Consider the following 17685-nt stretch of genomic DNA (forward strand, 5'->3'; position numbering starts at 1 on the left):
GCTCCAAGATGTGAAGATAGGATGGTCCAATGTGTTTGCACGTCTGCATTTGAAATATATAGTAACACAGAGGGTAGCGTACAATGTTCGAAAAAAAGGTTAATAGGGAGGTAGGGAGAGCGGTCAGGGCCCTGGGTGGCTTTGTCATCAGGCATGATTTAATCACGGCTGACAAAAAGGACCTCTTTTGCCTTGATGGAGTACACCTAACAGACGTTGGGTTGGATATATTCCTGGCAGACATCAGGAAATCTACTGACAATATAAAGAATAAACATATGAAAACATTCCCAAATAAGCTTTTTAAATGGTTGTGCAATGACTATTATTTAATCTTGTATTAAAAGTTAAAAAAAAAAAAAAAATTGGTAATTTTATATATGTTATGTTTGTGAGGCACCTAGTCAGTTATAGGGTGGTGGCAAGAGTAAATTTAGATCTTTTACTCTTGTGGGGGTCGGGCAAGGCCTTGGGAGCAGGCATTGAGGGAAAAGAGTGACGGTCTAGAAAACAGGGAGTGGTGACGCCCACTAGGTGCCGGCCTAGGGTTTTTTCTCCCTTATGAAATGCAGACTGAAGATCTCTACACATTACATCTCTCTCTATATGCTACTGAGCATGAACAGCTGTGTGTCACGCTGCAAGCACTGGAGGGGTTAGGATAGTGATGCCGCCACCAGTTGTGAAGGAAGTTGCTACAAGTTCAGTTATTTATTAATTAAAGAGTTGCCTAATATTGACAAATATTAGCCATAGTTAAATTAAGTTTATATGAATAAACATGACCGTGACCGGTCTTTCTCCCAATTTTGGTGTTGTGTTTTTATTTATTAAGGTTATTACATATAGGGGCCTATTCATCATATGTCTGTCGGACCTGATCCGACACTGCGGATCAGGTCCGACAGACAACGCTGAATGTATACGCTCTCTGTATTCAGCATTGCACCAGCAGCTCTTGTGAGCTGCTGGTGTGATGCCGCCCCCTGCAGACTTGCGGCCAACTCGATCGGGTTGAATTGCGGCGATTCCTGTCCGCTTCATCATAGCAGGAGGACAGGGTTATGGAGCAGCGGTCTTTAGACCGCTGCTCTATAACTGGTGTTTCTGGCGAGCCTGAAGACTCACCAGAAACACGGGCCTTCAAGCTCCGTTCGGAGCTTAATAGATAGGCCCCTATATCTTATGATATTGGTATGTATATTTTATCTGTAAAGTTTTCTATGCAATTAATAATATAAAAAATTATCTATTTTTGCATTGTTTGCCTTATTTCCACAAATGTTTATATACTGTACCATGTATTTACCTTTAGTTATACCTGTATACTTTATTTTAATACATAGCATTTCACATATAATGTCATTAACAATAATAAGCTTAAACAGTAATAATGCAGATGACCATATTTATACTGAGCATTGGAGAACAAAGATATGAGATATGTCTCATTTTTAGCTGACAATCACCACCTGAACAAAAACCTATCTGGTTTTATGCCCAGATTATGTCATAGTCATCTGAAATGTTTTTGAATGCAGAACAAAAACGTATCTAATTTGATATCTAAAGAAAGTAATATTTGATCCAAATATGTTTCATGTCAAACTCAGTAAAGTCACATTCAGAAAAGTTTGAAATTAACATCGATTGCTTGAATTATTTAATTATTTTACATTTCTGAGTAATGAGAAAAAGAAAAAGGGAAGTAGAGGAAATTAGAATGGTAAAATGAAAACATCTATATACATCTATCTATAAATTATATATATATATATATATATATATAAACACAGATAAACAGTATATATTTGTATATATACACAGTATATTATATATATATATGTATTATATATACAGTATATATACAGTATATATATATATATATATATATATATATATATATATATATATATATATATATATATATATATATATAAAAAATCCCAAATGAACTCTGCACTCACTCCGCTGTTCAACTGCCCAGGGTGCATCCAATGCCGCAGTGTGCCTTCACAAATATCCAAAAAAGAGAGCACTCACCAGGACTTATACTTTAAAGCATTTACAGCTTTATTTTAACAAAGTGTTTTGTTAAAATAAAGCTGTAAATGCTTTAAAGTATAAGTCCTGGTGAGTGCTCTCTTTTTTGGATATTTATATATATATATATATATATATATATATATATATATATATATATATATATATAGGAACAAAAAGAATGCAGACAACTTCTCCAATATCCAAGACTCGATTTTATTTCTTTTAAAAATCCATGTAATACACAATCATGTGAAGTTCACACTGCATACTTGAAAAACGGCTGCTGCTGACATGTTTCGCCACTCAGGGCGTAATCATAACTGCAGTTTGAAACTCAATCAACCTATTTAAGGCAAATGACTATAGTCTATTGGTTAAAAAACCTAATTGATTAACAAGATATGCTGTAAGGGTATTTAACCCTGTATATGCCTATAAACATTGAGGCCCCATCTAGACTTAGGTTATTAATTATAGAAAGTTAATAACTTGTTTAAATATTGTAGATAAGCACAGCCCTAAGTGTTAAAAACTACTAGGCTGAAATTTGTTTAGTGCAAGGAAAGTAAAAGATACGATAAACATTGAACAATGTACTCTAAATTTTGAACAATGTGTAAATAATAATAAATTTTATACATTTTAGGTGAATTTTGTAGAATAAGCAGAAAATAGATTACAAAGAAGAGTAGCTTAAAGGTTACTTTAGCCCTATTATGTATAGAAACTTATAATTATGAAGAATAATGGGTGTAAAGATTCATAAATAAAATGTTAGAGTATAGATACAAGTGCAATTGGTGCACATGGTCAAGAGAAATTATGCTGCAGGAGAGGGAGATGTACGGAATGACCACTTATTTCCAAAAATTTATCAGCTCATATTCGGAATTCAGCCCCAGAGGTACTCTAGTTTGAAGCTTAAAAATCCAATACATCTCCCTCTTCTGCAGCAAACGATCCCGATCGCCCCCTCGTGGTGGGCATAACACCCTTTCTATTGCCTGCCATCTTAAACTACTGATGTCTTTGTTATGACAACGCGCAAAGTGTTTAACTAGTGGTGTACTTGCTTCACCTGCTTGAATGGTGGATAAATGGTTACAAATACGAACCTTTACCTCATTGGTAGTTAGACCTACATATTGTAGGTGACAAAGTATGCAGGTAAGAAGATACCCCACATAGGTTGAGGTGCACTTCAAACAGCTGTTAATTGGAAACGTGTCACCCGTAACCTCTGATTTGAAGATGTTAGACACCATGATATACTCACAGACTCAACATTTCTGCCTACATTTGAATAGGCCTTTATGTATTAGCCAAGAACTAGTCGGTCTATTGTAGTCAGGTAGTGATGATGGTGACAAAACGTTTGCCAAAGTTTTGGCTCTCCGGTATGAACACCTAAGGCCAGTTCTGACACAATCCTCAAGTTTGTCATCCGCTGAAAGGAATTTAAAATGTTTCTTAACAATCTTACATATTTCAGTGTACTGTGTACTGAAATCTGTTACAAAAGTAACGCCATGATGTTTATCGGGAACTGTTTCTCTAGGGGGTCCCTGTATAAGGGTATCTCTGTCAAGTTTTGAGACTTGTTCCCTAGCCTTGAGGACAACTTGACTTGAATAACCACGCTTTTTCAGCCGGTTACCTAGTTCAAGTGATTGTTCACAAAAGGTATCATTGCAGGTACAGTTTCTCCTAACCCTGACAAACTGTCCCTTTGCTACTGCAAACGGTACATGTCGAGGGTGGCAACTGCTAGCATGTAACAGTGCATTACCTGCTGTCGGTTTCCGATAGATACTGCAGATAATTTTTCCTTGTTTTGTGCCTTCCAAAGTGATGTCCAAAAAATTAATGGTGTTATCACTTAGAACAGAAGTAAATTGTATACCAACTGTGTTGATATTTAAGGCATCAACAAATTCTGATAATGCTGCGCTCCCACCCTCCCAAATGAGGAGAAGATCATCAATATAGCATCCATAATAATGGATCTGATGTCTATGGGAGTTCCTATCACCGTAGATGTGGGACAGCTCCCACCAACCCAAGAGTCCAAATGTCCCATTGCAATTTATGTTCTCCATGTCCTCAAAAAGGCTGGGAAGTGAGTAGTTAACTTTATCTGTAGAAAAAAACTTTGGTGATATCCGTATCAATACTGTCTCTTGCTGAAAGAGGCATCAATGAAAAGAACTGTGAAGCTTCCATGATTAGAATTGGTAAGTTCCTTTAAAGGTGAGTTTAAGCAAAAACTGTGGAAAAGGTATTAACAGGCAAATACCCAAAAAATATTATAAAAAAAAAAGCATCACAGTAAGAGCTGGAACAACCTTAATATACAAGGTGTCAATTAGATAGACACAATTAAATAATATCCCAAGTTGAACAGAGTTTACAGTTTCAGTAGATCGCTAATCAACTGTATAATTAATCAGCGTGTGTGTTGTCACTCCGTCACGCCAGCATTAAAACAAATGTAACACATGTTGCGGAGACCAGTAGTGGTTATAAACAGTTAATGTGCCTAATATCCCAGTCATGTAAAAAGCCTTCCTGAGTGCGGTAATATTATGCTCAAGGTACGGTCAAAGAATGACTGACTCACCCATCCAGGCAACTTTAGATCCGGTGTAGATATATTCTGGGCACAAAACAACAGAAATGAGCTGTCCCCAACGAGAGCTGTTAGCTGAAGCTCCGTCTGTGAATCTCCGGTCCATGATGACGGTAAACTCTGGCGTCCTACGTGTGCAGGGGGAGTGACAATCACCACGTGATTCCAGGAACCAATCCGGACTGTGCAACTTTCCAATGTGGCTCAAACCTCCGTGGGAGCCATCGATCGCTTGTAGATCATCTGTGGATACGGGACTTGAGGAACTTGATGGGAGAAGTGTAGTCTGCTGCCTGAAGGTAAGATAGGAACAAAAAGAATGCAGACAACTTCTCCAATATCCAAGACTCGATTTTATTTCTTTTAAAAATCCATGTAATGCACGATCATGTGAAGTTCACACTGCATACTTGAAAAACGGCTGCTGCTGACATGTTTCGCCACTCAGGGCGTAATCATAGCTGCAGTTTAAAACTCAATCAACCTATTTAAGGCAAATGAGGATAGTCTATTGGTTAAAAAACCTAATTGATTAACAAGATATGCTGTAAGGGTATTTAACCCTGTATATGCCTATAAACATTGAGGCCCCATCTAGACTTAGGTTATTAATTATAGAAAGTTAATAACTTGTTTAAATATTGTAGATAAACACAGCCCTAAGTGTTAAAATCTACTAGGCTGAAATTTGTTTATTGCAAGGAAAGTAAAAGATACGATAAACATTGAACAATGTACTCTAAATTTTGAACAATGTGTACTAAAGATAAACATAATACCAAAGTTCAATAAACTTGTTAAATGAACAAAAGAACAAAATAGATGACAAGGTTCATTTGCTCCAAAAACTCTGCTAATAAATCAACCAATTATATACATTACATACATTCTACAAACTTTATGAATTACATAAATTTTATACATTTTAGGTGAATTTTGTAGAATAAGCAGAAAATAGATTACAAAGAAGAGTAGCTTAAAGGTTACTTTAGCCCTATAATGTATAGAAACTTGTAATTATGAAGAATAATGGGTGTAAAGATTCATAAATAAAATGTTAGAGTATAGATACAAGTGCAATTGGTGCACATGGTCAAGAGAAATTATGCTGCAGGAGAGGGAGATGTACGGAATGACCACTTATTTCCAAAAATGTATCAGGTCATATTCTGAATTCAGCCCCAGAGGTACTCTAGTTTGAAGCTTAAAAATCCAATACATCTCCCTCTTCTGCAGCAAATGATCCCGATCGCCCCCTCGTGGTGGGCATAACACCCTTTCTATTGCCTGCCATCTTAAACTACTGATGTCTTTGTTATGACAACGCGCAAAGTGTTTAACTAGTGGTGTACTTGCTTCACCTGCTTGAATGGTGGATAAATGGTTACGAATACGAACCTTTACCTCATTGGTAGTTAGACCTACATATTGTAGGTGACAAAGTATGCAGGTAAGAAGATACACCACATAGGTTGAGGTGCACTTCAAACAGCTGTTAATTGGAAACGTGTCACCTGTAACCTCTGATTTGAAGATGTTAGACACCATGATATACTCACAGACTCGACATTTCTGCCTACATTTGAATAGGCCTTTATGTATTAGCCAAGAACTAGTCGGTCTATTGTAGTCAGGTAGTGATGATGGTGACAAAACGTTTGCCAAAGTTTTGGCTCTCCGGTATGAACACCTATGGCCAGTTCTGACACAATCCTCAAGTTTGTCATCCGCTGAAAGGAATTTAAAATGTTTCTTAACAATCTTACATATTTCAGTGTACTGTGTACTGAAATCTGTTACAAAAGTAACGCCATGATGAGACTTGTTCCCTAGCCTTGAGGACAACTTGACTTGAATAACCACGCTTTTTCAGCCGGTTACCTAGTTCAAGTGATTGTTCACAAAAGGTATCATTGCGGGTACAGTTTCTCCTAACCCTGACAAACTGTCCCTTTGCTACTGCAAACGGTACATGTCGAGGGTGGCAACTGCTAGCATGTAACAGTGCATTACCTGCTGTCGGTTTCCGATAGATACTGCAGATAATTTTTCCTTGTTTTGTGCCTTCCAAAGTGATGTCAAAAAAATGAATGGTGTTATCACTTAGAACAGAAGTAAATTGTATACCAACTGTGTTGGTATGTAAGGCATCAACAAATTCTGAGAATGCTGTGCTCCCACCCTCCCAAATGAGGAGAAGATCATCAATATAGCGTCCACAATAATGGATCTGATGTCTATGGGAGTTCCTATCACCGTAGATGTGGGACAGTTCCCACCAACCCATGAATAGGTTGGCAAAGGAGGGGGCAAACTTCGCCCCCATAGCTGTCCCACACCTCTGAAGATAGAACTCCCCCTCAAATTTGAAGTAGTTATGGGTAAGCAGGAAACGCAGCACTCTCAGAATGTAATCTTGAAAGTTCGAATTGAACTCAGAGTGGTTCCTAAGGAAAAAAGAAATTGCTTGTAAACCTTCCTCATGGGGAATGGAAGAATACAAGGCAACCAGATCAATTGTGGCCCATCTGAAAATACCAAAGTTCCATTCCTTTGATTCAAGTATCTTTATGACATCTTTTGTGTCACCAAGATAGCTATTTAGGGACTGTACAAATGGTTGGAGGATTCCATCCATCCATTGGGATACATGTTCAGTTAATGAGCCAATCCCACTAACAATGGGGCGTCCCTTTACTTCAGTGAGGGACTTGTGTATTTTAGGAAGATGGTGGAAGATGGGCACTTATGGGTGATCAACACATAGATAGTTAAAGGTGTCAGAATCAAAGTGCCCATCCTCCAAACCATCATCCAAAATGCTCCATAGTTCTCGTTTGTATAGAGAAGTGGGGTCAGCAGGCAAGGGGGTATAATTGTCCGGGTTTCTTAATTGGCGAAAAGCTTCTATATTAGATGTATATAAATATGTTCTTATTTTCCCATTCTAATTACCTCTTCTTCCCATTACTCAGAAATGTAAAATAAAATAATTATACATTATGGTGATAACCTTTAAGTTTTCATACATTGACTACTTTTGCTGTTTTTACATTGAAAGTTGTTAATTTGTCTCGTCTCTTTTAGCTTTAACCATTCTGATGCGCATGCTGAACCATTGTCGTCATCTGCATTGCTGCCTCTAGGCAAATAACTATCACAAATGGAATTTTCAAACCAATGTTTTATTTGCAGTCCCTGAAACTACTACAGGCAGCTAATTGTTAGTGTATAGTGGAGGGCATTCCTAGGCCTTAAGTGCTGATAATGAAGACACTATAGCTGCCAATTTGCTTAGATTTTTTGTTCCAGTTTTCTGTCATGTCATGAAATAATATCAATACTGGGCTAAAGTAATTTTATAATTGAAATATTTTAAAGCAAGCAGAAAAAAAAGCTTAGCTTACCCAAAAGATGAAGCTGTTGCTGATATATTGAGTAGGTGGGGCAGCTAGGCTCCCCCACAGTTATATATAAATAAATATAAATTATACATTATATATACACCTATATTAAGTAATATATTTGCACACTAAAAATTACTATTTGTACAGCATTGATTTAATTCTCTCCTTATGGGTTTGTTTTGAGTAATTAAATTACATTAAATATATATATATATATATATATATATATATACTGTATATACTGTATGTATATATATATATATATATATATATATATATATATATATATATACACGTATATATATGCTGTATATAGAACAATGTTAACAAGGTGTCAAGTCAATGCTATACAAAATGCAGCAGTGATTTAACTTATCGTTTTCCTGTTTTATTTAAGCATAAATGATACACATGCATGATTTAGAAATATCAGTAAAAAGATTAAAAAAAAACTAAGGTTATCTCAAAAAAAGTGCTGACACTCCCCTCAGTTATCCAATACTGCATCAATATCATGAAGTTTCACAGAATTTGATACTTTACTGTCCACAGTCCCTCATAACAATACAACTGCACCATGCACTGTGAAATTACAATCATTCACCATACAGACTTGCTCTGGTAATATTAAACTTAGTGCTGCATGGAATTCCTTTAGTTGTTATATTAGTGACAGGGGCCAATTTATCAAGTTGCGTACGAAGCTTGATGCCTCTTGTTTTCTAAAGACCGCTGCCCAATAACTTGTCCGCCTGCTCTGAGGCCGCGGACAGAAATCAACCCAATCGAATATGATCGGGTTGATTGACACCCCCTGCTGGCCGCAAATCTGCAGAGGGCGGCATTACACCAGCAGTTCACAAGAACTGCTGGTGCAATGATAAATGCCCACAGCATATTATGTCGGCATTTATCGATGTGCGGCGGACATGATACGCTACATCGTATTATGTCCGTTCGCACATTAATAAATATACCCCGTGAAGCGCAACATACAAAAATCTGAGCAAATCCAGATCTATGTGTATTGCACTTTAACATAAATGTATCCAATGCTGAAAAAAAGACTATTACTGCTAATAATAACAGTATTATTTGGAATTTGTTTGACCAATTAATATATGAATAACAAATTTTGCACATACCTAGCTAAAACCTGATCAAAATGCAAAGCTATAACCAAGTAGAAGCTCCAATAACTCCTATGGCACAGCACAGTCACGCCCACTTATCTCCCCACTCCACTTCCTGGCTGTTTGCTCCCACCTCAGGTTGCCATAACTCCTATTCCAGTTTTTGAGAGCAACTCCAAGCTACACTGTAAAGCTTTTCTTGGAGAAAAAAAAAAGTAATTTATTACATTATTCACATTGAGCCTTTGTACAGCCGTGTATAAAACCATTCAGACAAATATTTCTGTAATTAATATTTCTATAAAACAAGTTTACCAATTTAAATTTTGGAAATCAGCCTTGAATGAAGAAATTCTTGCATTGTAACACTGCAAATAGTAAAACTCTTGAAAAGAAATGATTTATCAATTTGTATCTCAGAATTCCTCTGTCCCTCAAATTATCCCTTTTTACAGTCAATCAGGTATCTGAAAACTGCTTTGCTTTCAGTAGAGATCAGTAGCTTTGTTGAGTCCAAAATCAATGTTTGCAAAAAAAAAAAACAATTGTGCTGCAAAGGCACAGGCATTTTTTCTTAACACTGACATTTTGGGAAAAAAAAAATGTAATTTTATTGCTATTCTAATAAAAGAATAAAAAACAGGGACACTACTGTCAATCATTAGGTGGTCCAATAAAGTTATTTTCCGACATGAATTACAAACACAGCCAAAAAATATATATATATATATATATAATAATAAAAAGAAAATACAAAAAAGATAAATACCGATAAATATAAAATAACCAGGCTGGTTAAGGATCCTTAGATTTAGGAATGATGAAAGATATTAGGAACAAATTAAAAGACACTATCTAAAAGTGCAGCCAAAATATATACAACACCAACATATACATTGTTCAATATATAAGGATGCATATGTTCAATAAACTATATTTCTCTGCTACCTCAATGTCTTATTGCACTTCTGAAAATTAGTTTTCACCTAGTTTAAATGTGTTTTTTTAACAGCATTAGAGAAACAATTCTGTGATACCCTTGATAGCTGTTTACATTTATATGTGAGAGGGTAAAGGATCTAAATAGAGATGGAGTGAGTTTCATGAGGTAGCATTTCCTCTCCCCCCTAATCTAGGAACAATGTCCAAAACTAAATAAAAGTGTCAGCTTATGGGCTTCAGTTATCAAGCTGAGTATGCCCCGGTGGTGCAGGTTAACTCATGCAAACCTACAGCTGCAAGTTAAGAAGTAGTGATCTTAATCATCCTGTACTGGTTTGTCCAAGATGATTGACAACCCCTCCTCTTGTGTGATTAATTGTGCAAGGCCAGGGACAGGCTGCACAAGTAATATGCTAATTGGTAAAGTCAAAATTACATAAAGAAGTAAAAGATCTATCCTTTTGAATATAGAAGAAACATCTTACAAAAATATCCTTATTCATTTTGAAAAACATCACCACTTATCAGGGTTAAAGGCTAGATGCAAAATTGTTCCAATAAGTTTGTGATGCTACCTAATATTTGAGTCTCACCATCCCATACTTAGGATAAAATATAAGGGCACAATAAGCAAAAACTCACAGAAATTGAATGAAATCAGGATTTATCTTTTGTTAAATGTTGTATTCTAATTATATGCCTCTGCTTCACATCTAGAACCCTGCATAGTGAGTGAGAGCTCTTTAGTTAAAATGTTTCTTTTATATTATTCTTTGAAGGAATTTAGAGGTACTGCACTAAATTTATGTCAGAAGAGAGAAGAAAGGGAGGTCTTAGCTTTGGAGAACACTGTGAAACAGAAAAAGAAAAGAGAATTTAATTTGACTCAAAAGGAAAGAGCAGCGTTAACATCTCTTGAGAACAATAAAAACATTGTCATCCGAAATTCGGATAAAGGTGGGAACGTTGTCGTTCTTAATAAGAATGACTACATTTCAGAGAGTAACAGACAGCTTAATGATCCCCACACATACAGGAAGATTGGTTCTAATCCTATGTTTTCGTTTAAATCAAAATTGACAAAATATTAGAACAAACCATTGCAGTCGGACTCCTCACCAGGGATCAGGTTGAACTATTGGTTCCAGAGATTCCACAGATTCCAGTTTTTCATTATTTACCAAAAACTCATAAGAACATGACCCAACCCCCGGGACGTCATATTGTCTCGGGATTGGGTCATTGTTTGAACCCACCTCAGAGTGGATAGACTCAATTCTACAAACCCTGGTGAGGAGTCTAAAGAGTTATTTAAGGGATTCGACACTTCTTCTACAATTGTTTAATAATGTTAAATGGGAAAAGGAGTGCAGATGGGTAGTGGTGGATGCCACTGCTTTGTACTCTAGTATACCACACGATATGGGTGTACAGGCTATGAGATTTTTTTTTTTTTATAATCACACAAGGTTCTCAGAGAAGATCAAGTTGGTTTTATGTGAGATTATTGACTTTTTGCTAAAACACAATTTTTTCATGTTCAACAAGGAATTCCACATACAGATTTGTGGGACGGCGATGGGAGCAAAATTTGCTCCATCTTTCGCAAATCTGTATGTGGGATGGTGGGAGAATCGATATTTGTATACCGAATAAAACCCCTTTAAGAATTAACTTGTTTTTTATATGCGTTTCATAGACGATTTAATTTTTGTTGTCAGAGAACCATTTGATTATAGTAGTTTTCTTACTTATCTCAGTCACAATGAATTTAACCTCAGGTTTGTAGGTGAGACTTATGGAATTGTAGCCAACTTTTTAAATCTCACTCTGAAGGGAGATGTTGATACTGGAGTGGTCATAAGTGACACATTTCATAAGCTGACAGCTGGGAATACTATTTTGCATGCAAAATCATGTCACCCACCACATTTTGGTGCGTTCAATTCCCAGAGGTCAGCTTATGCGGTTACGTAGAAATACAAATTCGGATGACTTATTTGAGAAACAGGCCAGGGCATTGATTGAATGCCTCAAGATGAGAGGTTATGATGAACATCTACTAAATCAGACATACAATGATGTGAAGCAGAAATCACAGCATGAGCTAATTCAGGGGTCAAGGAGACAAAATGAAATAACTCAAGAAACAGTGGTCTTTTCGACAGAATACTCAAGTCAATGTTATCAAGTATGTTCCATTCTGCATTTACTTGAGGAGGTTGTCACTCTTAAACCTCATATTGGTACATGTAAGTTTGTGCCGAAAAGACGCCAACACTATCTTCTAGGTTGTCACCTAGCCTAATTTGCTCTGATCATACTGACAGGAGTGATTGGATAAGGAAGAAAGGGACTTATAAATGTTGTCATGGTCCGTGTGTCACTTGTGGCTTCATATGTGTAGGTAATGGTTTCAGAAACTCAGAAACTGGGGAAGAATTTTTGCATAAGTTTTATGCCAATTGCAGGACTACGTTTGTAGTATATCTTCTAGAGTGTAAACATTGCAATTTACAATATACAGGTCAAACGACTAGGGAATTGAGATCTATGATTAGGGAGCACATAAGGGACACCAGAGAGTATGTAAAGGAATATGCAGTAGCAAGACATTTTAACCTGATACATATGACCAATGTCTTTGACATGAAAGTTCAAATTATTGATTGCATTATGTTCCCACCTAGGGGAGGTGATAGATGTAAGTTACTACTTAAACAAGAATTATATTGGATATATAAGCTTAGGACTATCACTCCACTGGGTTTGAACCTTGAGTGGGATATGAGTTATTTTGTTGAATAATTTTAGGGACTATCCCATTGTTGAATTAGCATATTACACAATTCATGTATGAAACATCTCATATTTATGTTTTTTTGTATGGGCACAGCATTTCCATCATTAGGGTTTTGTAGGATTTTAGTGGTTTATCCATTTATAAGATCCTATGAGTTTTTTGAATACATTTAGGATGTTTTGTTGATAGGGATGTATAATTGATCTAATGTATGAAACATAAGTATATATCTAATAGGCTAAAAAAAGTTTTGAAGAAAAATACCAATTTAGATGTATATATGTATATTTTTATATATCAGTGTGTTGTTGCATTTTAATACATTACATTACCAACAGGTGTACTTTCCCTTTAAATAGGGAGAGGACACTGAGCAAACTCACCCTATGATTAAGTGCTCAATTAAGCACAAAACTAGTCAGGGAGTTTGTGAGCCGTGTACTATTTTAATCGATGTTTGAATAAAGGTAATATTAGTTTTACTATTTTTGGCCCTTTGACTCCTTTACTTAAGTGCTGCTGTACTACCACATTCAAGATTGCACATACGGCTTCACCGGCCGTTTTCATTCAGCAAGCACCCCTATCACCTACATGCTGCATGGATTAGTCCACCTCTGCTCACCGGTGACATCGGCACTTCTGCATCTGCAGCGGCCTGGATAGTGTGTATTTTAAAGAGGACACCTAATGCCTGAGCTTCTTTAATGGACTGGAGTATTTGGCATTAACAATTTTGTATTTGAGATGGTTTGTGATTTCCCGATTATTTATATGTAAAATAACAATTTGTATGGTCACATCATTTTTAAATGGTATCTTCTAATATGTTAGACTATATGCAGTGTGTGTTTCCTGAAAGTGGATGCAATGAGTTGGATTAGGTCTACACCTTTCCTTACAGAAGACAAAATATCAAAATTTTACATAAAAACCTCAATATGGTGCAATCTAAACATTTCCCTTGAAAAGGGAAAGGAAGAAGAAGAATTGCATAAACTTAAATTCAGAGTTTTTCAGCTAGATCGCGAGTTTTGTGGTAAGAGCGGCTCGGTGCTAGCTTGCAAGTTATTTCCACTGCTCCCCTTCCTATAGCGCTGCTAGTACAGCTATTGCAGCATTGAGCAAAATTTAGCTCCATACCATACTCAAATACCAGAGCTGCTTTGAGCTGGTTTTACGTGCTTGTGCACGATTTCCCCATACACATCAATGGGGAGAGCCGGCTAAAAAAAAACCTAACACCTGCTATAAAGGAGCGTAAAGCTCTGTAACGCAGCCCCAATGATTCCTATGGGGAAACAAAATTTATGTTTACACCTAACACCCTAACATAAACCCAGAGTCTAGTTATTAACCCCTAAACCTAACCCTAAGTCTAACCTTAACCCTAACACCCACTAACTTTAATATAATTAAAATAAATCTAAATAAAAAATTACTATCATTAACTAAATAATACCTATATTAAACTAAATACTTACCTATAAAACAAACCCTAAGCTAGCTACAATCTAACTAATAGTTACACTTGGCTGATAGAATTCAATCAGCTAATCGGAATTAAAGGTGAAAAAATCCTATTGGCTGATGCAATCAGCCAATAGAATTGAGCTTCAATCCTATTGGCTGTTCCAATCAGCCAATAGAATGCAAGCTCAATCCTATTAGCTGATTGGATCAGCCAATAGTATTTTTTCACCATTAATTCTGATTGGCTGATACAATTCTATCAGCCAATCAGAATTCAAGAGATGCCATCTTGGATGACATCATTTAAAGGAGAATTCATTCTTGAAGAGCAGTGGAAAGAAGAGGATGCTCTGCGCCGAATGTCTTGTAGATGGAGCCGCTCCGTGTCGGAAGGATGAAGATAGAAGATGCCGTCTGGATGAAGACTTCTGCCCGTTTGGAGGACCACTTCTTGCCACTTGGATGAAGACTTTTCCCGGCTTCGTTGAGGATTTCTTGCCGCTTGGATGAAGACTTCTCCTGGCTTCGAGGATGGATGTCCGGTCTTCAAAAACTGTAAGATGATCTTCGGGGGTTAGTGTTAGTTTTTTTTTAAGGGTTTATTGAGTGGGTTTTATTTTTAGTTTAGGGTTTGGGGCAGAAAAAGTGCTAAATGCCCATACAAATGCCCTTTTCAGGGCAATGGGGAGCTTAGTTTTTTTTAGATAGGATTTTATTTGGGGGGTTTGGTTGTATGGGTGGTGGGTTTTACTTTTGGGGGGTTGTTTGTATTTTTTTTTTTACAGGTAAAAGAGCTGATTTATTTGGTGCAATGCCCTGCAAAAGGCCCTTTTAAGGGCCATTGGTAGTTTATTGTAGGCTAGGGTTTTTTTATTTTGGGAGGGGGCTTTTATATTTTGATAGGGCTATTAGATTAGGTGTAATTAGTTTAAATATTTGATCATTTCTTTTTTATTTTGTGTAATTTGGTGTTTATTTTTTTGTAATTTAGTTAATTGTATTTAATTAATGTAATTTATTTAATTAAAGTGTAAGGTTAGGTGTTAGTGTAACTCAGGTTAGGTTTTATTTTACAGGTAAATTTGTATTTATTTTAGCTAGGTAGCTAGTAAATAGTTAATAACTATTTAGTAACTAGTCTACCTAGTTAAAATAAATACAAACTATTAGTTATATTGTAGCTAGCTTAGGGTTTATTTTACAGGTAAGTATTTAGTTTTAAATAGGAATTATTTAGTTAATGATAGTAATTTTTATTTAGATTTATTTTAATTATATTAAAGTTAGTGGGTGTTAGAGTTAGACTTAGGGTTAGGTTTAGGGGTGAATAACTTTAGTATAGTGGCGGCGATGTTAGGGACAGCAGATTAGGAGTTAATAACAGTAATGTAGGTTGTGGTGATGTTAGGGACAGCAGATTAGGGGTTAATAATTTAATTTTAATTTGCAATGCGGGAGGGCCTCGGTTTTAGGGGTTAATAGGTAGTTTATGGGTGTTAGTGTACTTTTTATCACTTTAGTTAAAAGTTTTATGCTACAGATTTGTAAAATAAAAGCCATAACTACTGACTTTCAGTTTACGGTATGGATCTTGACGGTATAGGCTGTACAACTCACTTTTTGGCCGGACAGGCAAACTTGTAATACCAGCGCTGTAGAAGTCCCATTGAAAAAGGACTTTTTGAAAGCTGCAGTAGTTACGTTGCATTACGGCCAAAAAAGTGTGCGGGACAGATATACCTGCAAGACTCGTAATACCAGCGGTAGTGAAAAAGAGCCATAACGCTGCTTTTTCACTCATACCGCAAAACTCAACGCAAGTTGCCAGCTAATATAAGCCCAAAAGCTGTAATATTTAATGTATTTTTGCTGTAAACATTTTGGTAGAACTTAGTAAGAGTATTTCCAAAGAAATTAAAAATTTCCTGTGGTATAGTGAATACTTCAAGGGACAGAAACTAGTTTAAGATTTGAATATAAAATGTTTTATTATGTGCAGTAAAACAATTTTGCAATGTAGTTTTATTATATATTTTGCCCCATTTTCCTTTAAAGGACCAGTAAACACAGCAGATTTGCATAATCAACAAATGCAAGATAACAAGACAATACAATAGCATTTACTCTGAATTTCAAATGAGTAGTAGATTCTTTTCTAACACATTTTAAAGTTATATATATTTCCACTCCCCCTGTACCATGTGATAGCAATCATCCAATCACAAATGCATATACGTATAGTCTGAGTTCTTGCATATACTCAGTAGGAGCTGGCGACTCAAAAAAAGTGTAAATATAAAAGACTGTGCACATTTTTTTTAATGGAAGTAAATTGGAAAGTTGTTTAAAATTACATGCTGTATCTGAATCATGAAAATTTAATAAAACCTGAGTGTCCCTTTAATTTAGGACTGATTTTTTGTTGTTTTATTTCTGACAACTGGAAAGTCACATAGCAGGTATCACAAGCCAAAATTCTTCCTTATGTATCCCTATTGGCATCAGATAAATAAGGGCAAAATAATGGGGATTATGCTAAAATAAAAACAGTGGTCTTGTCTATGCTAAAAAGAAACAAGCCCTGATTGGTTCCTCCAGATAAGGTGATTGCATGGCAGAGTTTGACTTTTAACTAACAGTTGCTGCACAAGCATTCAAAACATTTTCAAACTACTTTAATATGTTTATGCAGAAAAATTATAAGGTGTTTACTTCACCTTAAAAGGGACAGTGAAGTCCAAATTAAACGTTCATGATTCAGATAGGGGATGTAATTTTAAACAACATTCCAATTTAATTTATTCATCAAATTTGCTTTGTTCTATTGGTAATGTTAGTTGAAAGCTAAACCTAGGTAGGCTCATCCTTAGGCTAATCCTTAGAAGGCCGCATTAGAATATTGTGTCTGAAGAATATTCTATTAATTATTCGTGAATGCATTTAATAGTGTAAATGTGTTATTTGTTTATTCACCTTTAAAACATTATAATAGAACCGGTAAATTATCATAATTGTTAAAAACTGAACATATAAGACAATCCTCCTTCCATCAAAAAAGCAATAGAAACAGCTAAGAAAAAAAAACTGAGAAGCTAATATAAAAAGTGCTTTCTGAAGGATTAGAATACTCTTAAAAAAAACACTAAATTCAAAATGAAAGGGACATGAAACCCAAAAAAATTCTTTCATGATTCAGATAGAGAATCAAATTTTAAGCAACTTTCTAATTTACTTCTATTATCTCATTTGTTT

Source organism: Bombina bombina, chromosome 1 (genome assembly GCF_027579735.1).
Source record: "Bombina bombina isolate aBomBom1 chromosome 1, aBomBom1.pri, whole genome shotgun sequence".
NCBI classification, from domain to species: Eukaryota; Metazoa; Chordata; class Amphibia; order Anura; family Bombinatoridae; genus Bombina; species Bombina bombina.